Below are 16,712 nucleotides of genomic sequence, written 5' to 3'. Positions count from 1 at the left end.
CACTTACACCACTGTATTCTTCTTTCTGGTTTGGCTCCACCCACTTGTGACATCATCAAAGTTCCTTCAGCTGCAATTACTTGGAGTTTTCATCTCCTTTTTCTGCAGCTTAGGTCCTTCCACTTCATGTGCTGAATGAATGGTTCATCTTCCTCTCCTACAGAAAAAAGAGCGAGCCAAAAATAATAATATCACATAATTTTTTTATCCCATTATAGCAAAAATTACAAATATAAAAAATCAGTAGTGCTGTAAACTATTGAAAGGAAAAATCCCAACAATACAGAGTGCACCTTGGTGGTGCAACCCACAACAGATATGTACAAAAAATTACCAAAATGAAAAAAAAAAAGAATTAAAAAAAAGAATGATGTCATATAAATGAAACTGTGTTGCCAAAAATATGTGTATAGAGACAAAATATATATCACATAATTAATAATATATGGGCCTAAGTAGGTGTAATTATCATCTTCCTCTCCTGCCTGAACTGATCATATGGATCAGTTTTGGGCAGTCTCATCCCTCTCTCACTAATCGGGCAAAGTGCTGTATGAACAGATAATTAAAGGGGACGTCCCTTTTTCAAACCAGCACCTGGATCTGAATACTTTTGTAATTGTATGTAATTAAAAATTTTATATACACTGAGTTATCCAATGAAATCTATCTGTATAGTGCCACCTGCTGTTTGCTCCTTTTCTAATTTCTCTGTCCTACTTAGGGCGGGTTCTCATGATCGTTATGTATTCCATTATGGCTTTCTGTTATAACATGGTTATAACGGAAAATAACGGAATCCATAAGACGGAAGTCAAAATGGAAGCCTTTAATGTAAACATAAAATTTGACAGTGCAGTTTATGAATCCCCCTTAATGACCAGCAGGGATGAACTGGGAACTTAAAGTGGCCTTAGGAAAGAACCTAAAAGTGGCCCCATGTTGTAGGAGGGTCCAAACTGACAGAAGGCGGGGCAACACAAGTAGCCGGGGCCAGCATTACCATAGTGCAGAACAAAATACCGCCCCAGCAGAACCAAATACCACACTGCAGCACAGACAACTGCCTCGGCAGAACCAGACCTCGCTGAGGGCATCAGATCTTTATGTACCTGTCTGGTGGTCAAGAGGAGGACTTGGGTGGCCCTCTGGGCGTCGGTCCAACAGGAAATTTCTCTGTAGGGTCTATGGCCAGTCTGCCCATGATGACCAGGTCTGAAAAGGGGACCAGAAACCTTTTTTTCATTTTTTATTTATTTATTTTTGCTGCAGAAAAAAGTCATTTTTTGCATTGTTCTTTGTTTATTTTGTAGGCTGTTCACGTTATATTTAAATTCTTCAGGGTATTACAGTCAGGTGGATACATGTGTATTTTTTAAAATTTTTATTTAATGTGTGCATAATAAAATGTATTTTATGCTAAAAAAAATTCTGATATTTTAGGGGGGTTTATTATTATTTCTTTATTACATTTAGGGATGAGCGAACCCGAACTGTATAGTTCGGGTTCGTACCGAATTTTGGGGTGTCCGTGACACGGACCCGAACCCGAACATTTTCGTAAAAGTCCGGGTTCGGGTTCGGTGTTCGGCGCTTTCTTGGCGCTTTTTGAAAGGCTGCAAAGCAGCCAATCAACAAGCGTCATCAGCGATGGACTGGCCATCGGGAGTACCGGGAGAATCCCGGTGGGCCGATCGAATTATGGGCCGGCCAGGGCCGCCATCAGGGGGGTAAAGCTCCAGTAACAGCAAGCAGTGTGGGGGCGGCGCTCACTCACTGACGTCACACGCCTGCTCCTCCCACTAGGCGGCGCAGGCGCGTGACGTCAGTGAGTGAGCGCTGCCGCCCGCACTTGTTACTGGAGGCTGGAGGCGGGAGCTGAATGTAAGGTAGTAAAGAGATGAGCGCTGTGTTAAAATTAAAGTTACTGTCTGCAGCCTGCAGGATACCGATTTATTAATGTATACTACTGTGAGTGGCGGGGAGGGGGATCTATGGATGACGGCACTGTTATAGGGAGGGGGATCCGTGGATGGCACTGTTATGGGGGGGGGTCTGTCATGTGGATGACACTTATGGGGGGGGGTCTGTGGATGACACTTATGGGGGGGATCTGTGGATGGCACCATTATGGAGGGGGATCTGTGGATGACACTGTTATGGAGGGGATCTGTGGATGACACTGTTATGGGGGGATCTGTGGATGACACTATTATGGGGGGATCTGTGGATGACTGTTATGGGGGGGATCTGTGGATGGCACTGTTATGGAGGGTATCTGTGAATGGCACTGTTATGGAGGGGTATCTGTGGATGACACATAGCATAAGATGCTATATAAGGTATGTGTCATCCACAGATCCCCCTCTATAACAGTGCCATCCACAGATCCCCCCATAACAGTGCCATCCACAGATCCCCTCCATAACAGTGCCATCCACAGATCCTCTCCATAACAGTGCCATCCACAGATCCCCTCCATAACAGTGCCATCCACAGATCCCCTCCATAACAGTGCCATCCACAGATCCCCTCCATAAAAGTGCCATTCACAGATCCCCTCCATAACAGTGCCATTCACAGATCCCCTCCATAACAGCGCCATTCACAGACGACCCCCCATAAGTGTCATCCACAGACCCCCCCCATAAGTGTCATCCACAGACCCCCCCCATAAGTGTCATCCACAGACCCCCCCCCATAAGTGTCATCCACAGATCCCCCCATAAGTAAAACCTGTTTATACTTACAGTGGAATGTTTTTACTTATGTTTTTTTTTGAGTGTGTTTGGGAAAAATAAAGTGGGCCGGTCTGGCTGAAGTCCAGGGCCACTTTATTGTCCCAGTCCATCTCTGAGCGTCATACTACTTGCCCCAAGAGGCCATCACAGCCATGCCTACTATTGGCATGGCTGTGATTGGCCAGTGCAGCATGTGACCCAGCCTCTATTTAAGCTGGAGTCACGTAGCGCCGCACGTCACTCTGCTATGATCAGTATAGGGAGAGGTTGCAGCTGCGACGTTAGGGCGAGATTAGGCAGATTAACTCCTCCAAAAGACTTCATTCTGTGATCGATCTGCAGCTGTGGATCATTGAAGTGCTATTATTGACTTGCTCACTTTTTTGAGGCTGCCCAGAGCGTTTTTAGATCACTTTTTTTCTGGGGTGATCGGCGGCCATTTTGTGACTTGTGGTGCGCCAGCACAAGCTATCACCAAGTGTATTTAACCATCGATAGTGTGGTTATTTTGTGCTATATCCTACATCAGCTGCAGGCTGAGCCTGTGTCACCGAAGTGCATTTAACCATCGACAGTCTGATTATTTTTTGGCCATATACTACATCTGGTGCAGGCTGAGCCTGTGTCACCCAAGTGCATTTAACCATCAACAGTGTGGTTATTTTTTGGCCATATATTACATCAGGGGCAAGTTGAGCCTGTCACCCAGCGCCTAAAAAATAGACCTGACATTTCTATTCAACCAAATCTGTACTGTTTTAGCTGGTCAAGTTATTTGTAGTGACCGTAAAAGCACACTTTTTTTTCTGGGTTGAAAAACCATTCCCAAATTTGCCATTCTCAAAATAACTAGTTTCTGGTATTTGAGGCCTACTTGAAATCTATCCCAAAAAGAATATCTTACATTGAAGCTAGTGATAGTGTCATTCAGAAAAACCTAAGACACACGCTAGCATGCTGATAGAAGTCTGATTCTGTGATTAAACCTATACCTGTCACACAGCGCAAAAAAAAACAGGCCTCACATCTCTATTTAACCAAATCTGTACTGTTTTAGCTGGTCAAGTTATTTGTAGTGACCGTAAAAGCACACTTTTTTTTCTGGGTTGAAAAACCATTCCCAAATTTTCCATTCTCAAAATAACTAGTTTCTGGTATTTGAGGCCTACTTGAAATCTATCCCAAAAAGAATATCTTACATTGAAGCTAGTGATAGTGTCATTCAGAAAAACCTAAGACACACGCTAGCGTGCTGATAGAAATCTGATTCTGTGATTAAACCTACACCTGTCACACAGCGCAAAAAAAAACAGGCCTCACATCTCTATTAAACTAAATCTGTACTGTTTTAGCTGGTCAAGTTATTTGTAGTGACCGTAAAAGCACACTTTTTTTTCTGGGTTGAAAAACCATTCCCAAATTTGCCATTCTCAAAATAACTAGTTTCTGGTATTTGAGGCCTACTTGAAATCTATCCCAAAAAGAATATCTTACATTGAAGCTAGTGATAGTGTCATTCAGAAAAACCTAAGACACACGCTAGCGTGCTGATAGAAGTCTGATTCTGTGATTAAACCTATACCTGTCACACAGCGCAAAAAAAAAACAGGCCTCACATCTCTATTTAACCAAATCTGTACTGTTTTAGCTGGTCAAGTTATTTGTAGTGACCGTAAAAGCACACCATTTTTTCTGGGTTGAAAAACCATTCCCAAATTTGCCATTCTCAAAATAACTAGTTTCTGGTATTTGAGGCCTACTTGAAATCTATCCCAAAAAGAATATCTTACATTGAAGGTACTGATAGTGTCATTCAGAAAAACCTAAGACACACGCTAGTGTGCTAATAGAAATCTGATTCTGTGATTAAACCTATACCTGTCACACAGCGCAAAAAAAAAACAGGTCTCACATTTCTATTCAAGCAAATCTGTACTGTTTTAGCTGGTCAAGTTATTTGTAGTGACCGTAAAAGCACACTTTTTTTTCTGGGTTGAAAAACTATTCCCAAATTTGCCATTCTCAAAATAACTAGTTTCTGGTATTTGAGGCCTACTTGAAATCTATCCCAAAAAGTAGGGTTGTCCCGATACCACTTTTTTAGGACCGAGTACAAGTACCGATACTTTTTTTCAAGTAGTCACCGATACCGAATACCGATACTTTTTTTAAATGTCATGTGACCGTTTTGGGGGATCTGTGGATGACGCACTGTCATGTGGGGGATCTGTGGATGGCACTGTTATGGGGGACCTGTGGATGGCACTGTTATGGGGGATCTGTGGATGGCACTGTTATGGGGATCTGTGGATGGCACTGTTATGGGGGATCTGTGGATGGCACTGTTATGGGGGATCTGTGGATGGCACTGTTATGGGGGATCTGTGGATGGCACTGTTATGGGGGATCTGTGGATGGCACTGTTATGGGGGATCTGTGGATGGCGCTGTTATGGGGATCTGTGGATGGTGCTGTTATGGGGGATCTGTGGATGGCACTGTTATGGGGATCTGTGGATGGCACTGTTATGGGGATCTGTGGATGGCACTGTTATGGGGGATCTGTGGATGGCACTGTTATGGGGGATCTGTGGATGGCACTGTTATGGGGATCTGTGGATGGTGCTGTTATGGGGGATCTGTGGATGGCACTGTTATGGGGATCTGTGGATGGCACTGTTATGGGGGATCTGTGGATGGCACTGTTATGGGGGATCTGTGGATGGCACTGTTATGGGGATCTGTGGATGGTACTGCTATGGGGTGGGATATCTGTGGATGGCATTGTTATGGGGTGGGGGGATCTGAGGATGGCATTGTTATTTGGTGGGGGATCTGTGGATGGTGCTGTTATAGGGGATCTGTGGATGGAACTGTTATGGGGAGGATCTGTGGATGACACTGCTATATGTCATCCACAGATCCCCCTCATAACAGTGTCCCCCAATACACCGGGCCCCGCCGCTCACCGAAGTATTTATAAACGTGAATCCTTATCCTGTTGTTAAGTTGAACTAACGCTGCCCTCTCCCATGTTCCCCTGTATCCCCCTGTATCTCCACAGCACTTACTTAAGCTTCCATAGCAGGCAGAGCGGACGGCACCAGTAACGTCACTCACTGACGTCGCGCGCCTGCTCCGCCTGCTTCACTCATAAAGTGGGCGGAGCAGGCGCTCTACGTCAGTGAGTGACGTTACTGCTGCCGTCTGCTCTGCCTGCTATGGAAGCTTAAGTAAGTGCTGTGGGGATACAGGGGGGACATGGGAGAGGGCAGCGTTAGTTCAACTTAACAACAGGATAAGGATTCACGTTTATAAATACTTCGGTGAGCGGCGGGGCCCGGTGTAAGAGTACAGTGACTGCACCGGGCCCCGCCCATAGTTACGCCCATAGTATTCTATTTATGTATCGGGGCGGGGTATCGGCGGCTGAGTACCGCCGAGAAAACTCGGAATCGGTCCCGATACCGATACTAGTATCGGTATCGGGACAACCCTACCAAAAAGGATATCTTACATTGAAGGTATTGATAGTGTCATTCAGAAAAACCTAAGACACACGCTACCGTGCAGATAGAAGTCTGATTCTGAGATTAAACCTTAACCTGTCACACAGTGCAAAAAAAAACAGGTCTCACATTTCTATTCAAGCAAATCTGTACTGTTTTAGCTGGTCAAGTTATTTGTAGTGACCGTAAAAGCACACTTTATTTTCTGGTTTGAAAAACTATTCCCAAATTTGCCATTCTCAAAATAACTAGTTTCTGGTATTTGAAGCCTACTTGAAATCTATCCCAAAAAGGATATCTTACATTGAAGGTATTGATAGTGTCATTCAGAAAAACCTAAGACACACGCTACCGTGCAGATAGAAGTCTGATTCTGAGATTAAACCTTAACCTGTCACACAGTGCAAAAAAAAACAGGTCTCACATTTCTATTCAAGCAAATCTGTACTGTTTTAGCTGGTCAAGTTATTTGTAGTGACCGTAAAAGCACACTTTTTTTTCTGGGTTGAAAAACTATTCCCAAATTTGCCATTCTCCAAATAACTAGTTTCTGGTATTTGAGGCCTACTTGAAATCTATCCCAAAAAGGATATCTTACATTGAAGGTATTGATAGTGTCATTCAGAAAAACCTAAGACACACGCTACCGTGCAGATAGAAGTCTGATTCTGAGATTAAACCTTAACCTGTCACACAGTGCAAAAAAAAAACAGGTCTCACATTTCTATTCAAGCAAATCTGTACTGTTTTAGCTGCTCAAGTTATTTGTAGTGACCGTAAAAGCACACTTTTTTTTCTGGGTTGAAAAAATATTCCCAAATTTGCCATTCTCAAAATTGTGGTGAACGGGAACAATGAGGAAAACATCTAATAAGGGACGCTGACGCGGACGTGGACATGGACATGGTCGTGGTGGTGTTAGTGGACCCTCTGGTGCTGGGAGAGGACGTGGCCGTTCTGCCACAGCCACACGTCCTAGTGTACCAACTACCTCAGGTCCCAGTAGCCGCCAGAATTTACAGGGATATTTGGTGGGGCCCAATGCCGTTCTAAGGATGGTAAGGCCTGAGCAGGTACAGGCATTAGTCAATTGGGTGGCCGACAGTGCATCCAGCACGTTCACATTATCTCCCACCCAGTCTTCTGCAGAAAGCGCACAGATGGCGCATGAAAACCAAGCCCATCAGTCTGTCACATCACCCCCATGCATATCAGGGAAACTGTCTGAGCCTCAAGTTATGCAGCAGTCTCTTATGCTGTTTGAAGACTCTGCTGCCAGGGTTTCCCAAGGGCATCCACCTAGCTCTTCACCAGGGGTGGAAGAGATAGAATGCACTAACGCACAACCACTTATGTTTCCTGATGATGAGGACATGGGAATACCACCTCAGGACGTCTCTGATGATGACGAAACACAGGTGCCAACTTCTGCGTCTTTCTGCAGTGTGCAGACTGAACAGGAGGTCAGGGGTCAAGACTGGGTGGAAGACGATGCAGGGGACGATAAGGTCCTAGACCCCACATGGAATGAAGGTCGTGCCACTGACTTTCACAATTCGGAGGAAGAGGCAGTGGTGAGACCGAGCCAACAGCGTAGCAAAAGAGGGAGCAGTGGGCAAAATCAGAACACCCGCCGCCAAGAGACTCCGCCTGCTACTGACCGCCGCCATCTGGGACCGAGCACCCCAAAGGCAGCTTCAAGGAGTTCCCTGGCATGGCACTTCTTCAAACAATGTGCTGACGACAAGACCCGAGTGGTTTGCACGCTGTGCCATCAGAGCCTGAAGCGAGGCATTAACGTTCAGAACCTTAGCACAACCTGCATGACCAGGCACCTGCATGCAAAGCATGAACTGCAGTGGAGTAAACACCTTAAAAACAAGGAAGTCACTCAGGCTCCCCCTGCTGCCTCTTCTGCTGCTGCTGCCTCGGCCTCTTCTGCTGCTGCTGCCGCCGCCTCGGCCTCTTCTGCTGCTGCTGCCGCCGCCTCTGCCTCTTCCTCTGCCTCTGGAGGAACGTTGGCACCTGCCGCCCAGCAAACATGGGATGTACCACCAACACCACCACCTGCGTCACCAAGCATCTCAACCATGTCACACGGCAGCGTTCAGCTCTCCATCTCACAAACATTTGAGAGAAAGCGTAAATTCCCACCTAGCCACCCTCGATCCCTGGCCCTCAATGCCAGCATTTCTAAACTACTGACCTATGAAATGCTGTCATTTAGGCTGGTGGACACACACAGCTTCAAACAGCTCATGTCACTTGCTGTCCCACAGTATGTTGTTCCCAGCCGCCACTACTTCTCCAAGAGAGCCGTGCCTTCCCTGCACAAACAAGTGTCCGATAAAATCAAGTGTGCACTGCGCAACGCCATCTGTGGCAAGGTCCACCTAACCACAGATACGTGGACCAGTAAGCACGGCCAGGGACGCTATATCTCCCTAACTGCACACTGGGTAAATGTAGTGGCGGCTGGGCCCCAGGCGGAGAGCTGTTTGGCGCACGTCCTTCCGCCGCCAAGGATCGCAGGGCAACATTCTTTGCCTCCTGTCTCCTCCTCCTCCTACTCAGCTTCCTCCTCCTCTTCTTCCACCTACTCATCCAGTCAGCCACACACCTTCACCACCAACTTCAGCACAGCCCGGGGTAAACGTCAGCAGGCCATTCTGAAACTCATATGTTTGGGGGACTGGCCCCACACCGCACAGGAGTTGTGGCGGGGTATAGAACAACAGACCGACGAGTGGTTGCTGCCGGTGAGCCTCAAGCCCGGCCTGGTGGTGTGCGATAATGGGCGAAATCTCGTTGCAGCTCTGGGACTAGCCGGTTTGACGCACATCCCTTGCCTGGCGCATGTGCTGAATTTGGTGGTGCAGAAGTTCATTCGCAACTACCCCGACATGTCAGAGCTGCTGCATAAAGTGCGGGCCGTCTGTTCGCGCTTCCGGCGTTCACACCCTGCCGCTGCTCGCCTGTCTGCGCTACAGCGTAACTTCGGCCTTCCCGCTCACCGCCTCATATGTGACGTACCCACCAGGTGGAACTCTACCTTGCATATGCTGGACAGACTGTGCGAGCAGCAGCAGGTCATAGTGGAGTTTCAGCTGCAGCACGCACGGGTCAGTCGCACTGCGGATCAGACACACTTCACCACCAATGACTGGGCCTCCATGCGAGACCTGTGTGCCCTGTTGCGCTGTTTCGAGTACTCCACCAACATGGCCATTGGCGATGACGCCGTTATCAGCGTTACAATACCACTTCTATGTCTCCTTGAGAAAACACTTAGGGCGATGATGGAAGAGGAGGTGGCCCAGGAGGAAGAGGAGGAAGAGGGGTCATTTTTAGCACTTTCAGGCCAGTCTCTTCAAAGTGACTCAGAGGGAGGTTTTTTGCAACACCAGAGGCCAGGTACAAATGTGGCCAGACAGGGCCCACTACTGGAGGACGAGGAGGATGAGGAGGAGGTGGAGGAGGATGAGGATGAAGCATGTTCACAGCGGGGTGGCACCCAAAGCAGCTCGGGCCCATCACTGGTGCGTGGCTGGGGGGAAACACAGGACGATGACGATACGCCTCCCACAGAGGACAGCTTGTCCTTACCTCTGGGCAGCCTGGCACACATGAGCGACTACATGCTGCAGTGCCTGCGCAACGACAGCAGAGTTGCCCACATTTTAACGTGTGCGGAATACTGGGTTGCCACCCTGCTGGATCCCCGGTACAAAGACAATGTGCCCACCTTACTTCCTACACTGGAGCGTGATAGGAAGATGCGCGAGTACAAGCGCACGTTGGTAGACGCGTTACTGAGAGCATTCCCAAATGTCACAGGGGAACCAGTGGAAGCCCAAGGCGAAGGCAGAGGAGGAGCAAGAGGTCGCCAACGCAGCTGTGTCATGGCCAGCTCCTCTGAGGGCAGGGTTAGCATGGCAGAGATGTGGAAAAGTTTTGTCACCACGCCACAGCTAACTGCACCACCACCTGATACGGAACGTGTTAGCAGGAGGCAACATTTCACTAACATGGTGGAACAGTACCTGTGCACACCCCTCCACGTACTGACTGATGGTTCGGCCCCATTCAACTTCTGGGTCTCCAAATTGTCCACGTGGCCAGAGCTAGCCTTTTATGCCTTGGAGGTGCTGGCCTGCCCGGCGGCCAGCGTTTTGTCTGAACGTGTATTCAGCACGGCAGGGGGCGTCATTACAGACAAACGCAGCCGCCTGTCTACAGCCAATGTGGACAAGCTGACGTTCATAAAAATGAACCAGGCATGGATCCCACAGGACCTGTCCATCCCTTGTGCAGATTAGATATTAACTACCTCCCCTTAACAATATATTATTCTACTCCAGGGCACTTCCTCATTCAATACTATTTTTAATTTCATTTTACCATTATATTGCGGGGCAACCCAAAGTTGAATGAACCTCTCCTCTGTCTGGGTGCCGGGGCCTAAATGTGTGACAGTGGCCTGTTCCAGTGGTGGGTGACGTGAAGCCTGATTCTCTGCTATGACATGAAGACTTATTCTGTGCTGACATGAAGCCAGATTCTCTGTTACGCGACCTCTCTCCTCTGCCTGGGTGCCTGGGCCTAAATATGTGACAGTCGCCTGTTCCAGTGGTGGGTGACGTGAAGCCTGATTCTCTGCTATGACATGAATACAGATTCTGCGCTGACATAAGGCCAGATTCTCTGTTACGGGACCTCTCTCCTCTGCCTGGGTGCCTGGGCCTAAATGTGTGACAGTGTCTTGTTCCAGTGGTGGGTGACGTGAAGCCTGATTCTCTGCTATGACATGAAGACAGATTCTGCGCTGACATAAGGCCAGATTCTCTGTTACGGGACCGCTCTCCTCTGTCTGGGTGCCGGGGCCTAAATGTGTGACAGTGGCCTGTTCCAGTGGTGGGTGACGTGAAGCCTGATTCTCTGCTATGACATGAATACAGATTCTGCGCTGACATAAGGCCAGATTCTCTGTTACGGGACCTCTCTCCTCTGCCTGGGTGCCTGGGCCTAAATGTGTGACAGTGGCCTGTTCCAGTGGTGGGTGACGTGAAGCCTGATTCTCTGCTATGACATGAATACAGATTCTGCGCTGACATAAGGCCAGATTCTCTGTTACGGGACCTCTCTCCTCTGCCTGGGTGCCTGGGCCTAAATGTGTGACAGTGGCCTGTTCCAGTGGTGGGTGACGTGAAGCCTGATTCTCTGCTATGACATGAAGACAGATTCTGCGCTGACATAAGGCCAGATTCTCTGTTACGGGACCTCTCTCCTCTGCCTGGGTGCCTGGGCCTAAATGTGTGACAGTGGCCTGTTCCAGTGGTGGGTGACGTGAAGCCTGATTCTCTGCTATGACATGAATACAGATTCTGCGCTGACATAAGGCCAGATTCTCTGTTACGGGACCTCTCTCCTCTGCCTGGGTGCCTGGGCCTAAATGTGTGACAGTGGCCTGTTCCAGTGGTGGGTGACGTGAAGCCTGATTCTCTGCTATGACATTAGACAGATTCTGCGCTGACATAAGGCCAGATTCTCTGTTACGGGACCTCTTTCCTCTGCCTGGGTGCCTGGGCCTAAATGTGTGACAGTGGCCTGTTCCAGTGGTGGGTGACGTGAAGCCTGATTCTCTGCTATGACATGAAGACAGATTCTGCGCTGACATAAGGCCAGATTCTCTGTTACGGGACCGCTCTCCTCTGTCTGGGTGCCGGGGCCTAAATGTGTGACAGTGGCCTGTTTCAGTGGTGGGTGACGTGAAGCCTGATTCTCTGCTATGACATGAATACAGATTCTGCGCTGACATAAGGCCAGATTCTCTGTTACGGGACCTCTCTCCTCTGCCTGGGTGCCTGGGCCTAAATGTGTGACAGTGGCCTGTTCCAGTGGTGGGTGACGTGAAGCCTGATTCTCTGCTATGACATGAAGACAGATTCTGCGCTGACATAAGGCCAGATTCTCTGTTACGGGACCGCTCTCCTCTGTCTGGGTGCCGGGGCCTAAATGTGTGACAGTGGCCTGTTCCAGTGGTGGGTGACGTGAAGCCTGATTCTCTGCTATGACATGAATACAGATTCTGCGCTGACATAAGGCCAGATTCTCTGTTACGGGACCTCACTTCTCTGCCTGGGTGCCTGGGCCTAAATGTGTGACAGTGGCCTGTTCCAGTGGTGGGTGACGTGAAGCCTGATTCTCTGCTATGACATGAAGACAGATTCTGCGCTGACATAAGGCCAGATTCTCTGTTACGGGACCGCTCTCCTCTGTCTGGGTGCCGGGGCCTAAATGTGTGACAGTGGCCTGTTCCAGTGGTGGGTGACGTGAAGCCTGATTCTCTGCTATGACATGAATACAGATTCTGCGCTGACATAAGGCCAGATTCTCTGTTACGGGACCTCTCTCCTCTGCCTGGGTGCCTGGGCCTAAATGTGTGACAGTGGCCTGTTCCAGTGGTGGGTGACGTGAAGCCTGATTCTCTGCTATGACATGAAGACAGATTCTGCGCTGACATAAGGCCAGATTCTCTGTTACGGGACCTCTCTCCTCTGCCTGGGTGCCTGGGCCTAAATGTGTGACAGTGGCCTGTTCCAGTGGTGGGTGACGTGAAGCCTGATTCTCTGCTATGACATGAAGACAGATTCTGCGCTGACATAAGGCCAGATTCTCTGTTACGGGACCGCTCTCCTCTGTCTGGGTGCCGGGGCCTAAATGTGTGACAGTGGCCTGTTCCAGTGGTGGGTGACGTGAAGCCTGATTCTCTGCTATGACATGAATACAGATTCTGCGCTGACATAAGGCCAGATTCTCTGTTACGGGACCTCTCTCCTCTGCCTGGGTGCCTGGGCCTAAATGTGTGACAGTGGCCTGTTCCAGTGGTGGGTGACGTGAAGCCTGATTCTCTGCTATGACATGAATACAGATTCTGCGCTGACATAAGGCCAGATTCTCTGTTACGGGACCTCTCTCCTCTGCCTGGGTGCCTGGGCCTAAATGTGTGACAGTGGCCTGTTCCAGTGGTGGGTGACGTGAAGCCTGATTCTCTGCTATGACATGAATACAGATTCTGCGCTGACATAAGGCCAGATTCTCTGTTACGGGACCTCTCTCCTCTGCCTGGGTGCCTGGGCCTAAATGTGTGACAGTGGCCTGTTCCAGTGGTGGGTGACGTGAAGCCTGATTCTCTGCTATGACATGAATACAGATTCTGCGCTGACATAAGGCCAGATTCTCTGTTACGGGACCGCTCTCCTCTGTCTGGGTGCCGGGGCCTAAATGTGTGACAGTGGCCTGTTCCAGTGGTGGGTGACGTGAAGCCTGATTCTCTGCTATGACATGAATACAGATTCTGCGCTGACATAAGGCCAGATTCTCTGTTACGGGACCTCTCTCCTCTGCCTGGGTGCCTGGGCCTAAATGTGTGACAGTGGCCTGTTCCAGTGGTGGGTGACGTGAAGCCTGATTCTCTGCTATGACATGAAGACAGATTCTGCGCTGACATAAGGCCAGATTCTCTGTTACGGGACCGCTCTCCTCTGTCTGGGTGCCGGGGCCTAAATGTGTGACAGTGGCCTGTTCCAGTGGTGGGTGACGTGAAGCCTGATTCTCTGCTATGACATGAATACAGATTCTGCGCTGACATAAGGCCAGATTCTCTGTTACGGGACCTCTCTCCTCTGCCTGGGTGCCTGGGCCTAAATGTGTGACAGTGGCCTGTTCCAGTGGTGGGTGACGTGAAGCCTGATTCTCTGCTATGACATGAAGACAGATTCTGCGCTGACATAAGGCCAGATTCTCTGTTACGGGACCTCTCTCCTCTGCCTGGGTGCCTGGGCCTAAATGTGTGACAGTGGCCTGTTCCAGTGGTGGGTGACGTGAAGCCTGATTCTCTGCTATGACATGAAGACAGATTCTGCGCTGACATAAGGCCAGATTCTCTGTTACGGGACCGCTCTCCTCTGTCTGGGTGCCGGGGCCTAAATGTGTGACAGTGGCCTGTTCCAGTGGTGGGTGACGTGAAGCCTGATTCTCTGCTATGACATGAAGATAGATTCTGTGCTGACATCAGGCCAGATTCTCGTTTACGGGACCTCTCTCCTCTGCCTGGGTGCCGGGGCCTAAATGTGTGACAGTGGCCTGTTCCAGTGGTGGGTGACGTGAAGCCTGATTCTCTGCTATGACATGAAGACTGATTCTGCGCTGACATGAAGCCAGATTCTCTGCTATGGCATGAAGAGACTGATTCTCTGCTGACATGAAGCCAGATTCTTTGCTATGGCATGACGAGACTGATTCTCTGCTGACGTGAAGCCAGATTCTCTGCTATGGGACCTATGGGTTCATTTTTATTTTTTTTATTTTTATTTTAATTCATTTCCCTATCCACATTTGTTTGCAGGGGATTTAACTACATGTTGCTGCCTTTTGCAGCCCTCTAGCTCTTTCCTGGGCTGTTTTACAGCCTTTTTAGTGCCCAAAAGTTCGGGTCCCCATTGACTTCAATGGGTTCGGGTTCGGGACGAAGTTCGGATCGGGTTCGGATCCCGAACCCGAACATTTCCGGGAAGTTCGGCCGAACTTCTCGAACCCGAACATCCAGGTGTTCGCTCAACTCTAATTACATTATTTATATATTTTTTTATCCCATTATGGGATTACTGTTTTATAACTTTATTTCACATTTACAATGTATTAGCATACTACTGTATGTTAATAGATTATACACTAGAGTGACAGTGACAGTAGGCTTACAGTGCAGTCCTTCATTCACAGTTTAACAGGGCTGACTGTGCACTGCTCCCCCAGCTATGCAGGGGGAGTCCCCTTTTATCACGCATGAATCGCGCAAGATTAAAGGGTTAACAGATGGGTCAGAGCTTTGGCTTACCCTGGCTGTTAAGCAGAAGCCAGCAGTAAGTACACAGGTTGTCTTATTAGCGCTGGAGCACTCCGGCAGCCATTTAACCCCTCCTCCCCCATCACCTGCAATGACACCAAAAGATATCACTGCAGACTGAGAACCTGCACCGCTGCCATGTACAGTATGTCGCTGTCACTTTGTCATTATGATTGCTTTCTGGGTGTTAAAGAGCTTGAAAGAGGTTACATACAGTCCTAGCAGACTAGGAGTCCTGGCATACATGACTTTTCAGGGCAACTGGGACACTTTTGATTTGGGTCGAATTTATTTAGGTCTGAAATGAATCTGACAACTGCATCCTGCGAATCGGACCCAAAACAAATTTCAAGAAATTTGCTAATTTCTAGTGGTATGTTATATCAGAGATGGTATTCTCCCTTAGGCTACTTTCACACCTGCGTTTAGGTGCGGATCCGTCTGGTATCTGCACAGACGGGTCAGCACCCATAATTGTATCCGTTCAGAACGGATCCGTTTGCATTACCATGAACAAAAAAAAACAAAAAAAAAAAAATCATTTTTTTTTTGTTCATGGTAATGCAAACGGATCCGTTTTGACTTACATTGAAAGTCAATGGGAGGCGGATCCGTTTTCAATTGCACCATATTGTGTCAGTGAAAACTGATCCGTCCCCATTGACTTAGGCCTAGTTCACACGATCGTTTTTTTTGCGAGTGTACGGGCCGTTTTTTTGTGTTCCGTATACGGGCCATATCCGGAACCATTCATTTCAATGGTTCCGCATTAAAAACGGAATATGTTCCGTTTCCGTATTTCCGTTTTTCCGTTCCGTTGAAAGATAGAACATGTCCTATATTTGGCCGCAAATCACATTCTGTGGCTCCATTCAAGTCAATGGGTCCGCAAAAAAAACAGAACACATTCCGTATCTCTTCCGTATCCGTTCCGTTTTTGCTGAACCATCTATTGAAAATTTTATGCCCAGCCCAATTTTTTCTATGGAATTACTGTACATGGCATACGGAAAAACGGAACGGAAAAACGGAATGAAAACGGAAACACAACGGAACTCAAAAACGGAACAACGGATACGTGAAAAACGGACCCCAAAAAACTATAAAAGCCATACGTTCGTGTGAACTAGGCCTTACATTGTAAGTCAAGACGGATCCGTTTGGCTCCGCATCGTCAGGCGTTTTGGTGTCCGCCTCCAGAGCGGAATGGAGGCGGAACGGAGCCAATCTGATGCATTCTGAGCAGATCCTTATCCATTCAGAATGCATTGGGGCTGAACTGATACGTTTGGGGCCGCTTGTGAGAGCCCTGAAACGGATCTCACAGGCGGACCCAGAAACGGCAGTGTGAAAGTAGCCTAGAAGTGCTGCTTCTAGAGCAGGAGAAACCCAGCCAGGCATGCAGTGATATCTGGCATTGTGTATCTGCTTCCTAGCAGTATATTGCTTTCCAATCTTCCATAAACCTTGTAGTATCCAAGACTGAAGACACTGAGAGGGGAAAGGGCATGCATGTAGTGAAGAAAATGTTATTCCCAAATTGTAAGGATATATTTGG

The sequence above is a fragment of the Bufo bufo genome, chromosome 8 (genome assembly GCF_905171765.1).
Source record: "Bufo bufo chromosome 8, aBufBuf1.1, whole genome shotgun sequence".
Taxonomy (NCBI): Eukaryota; Metazoa; Chordata; class Amphibia; order Anura; family Bufonidae; genus Bufo; species Bufo bufo.
Note: the sequence above shows the minus strand (reverse complement) of the source record.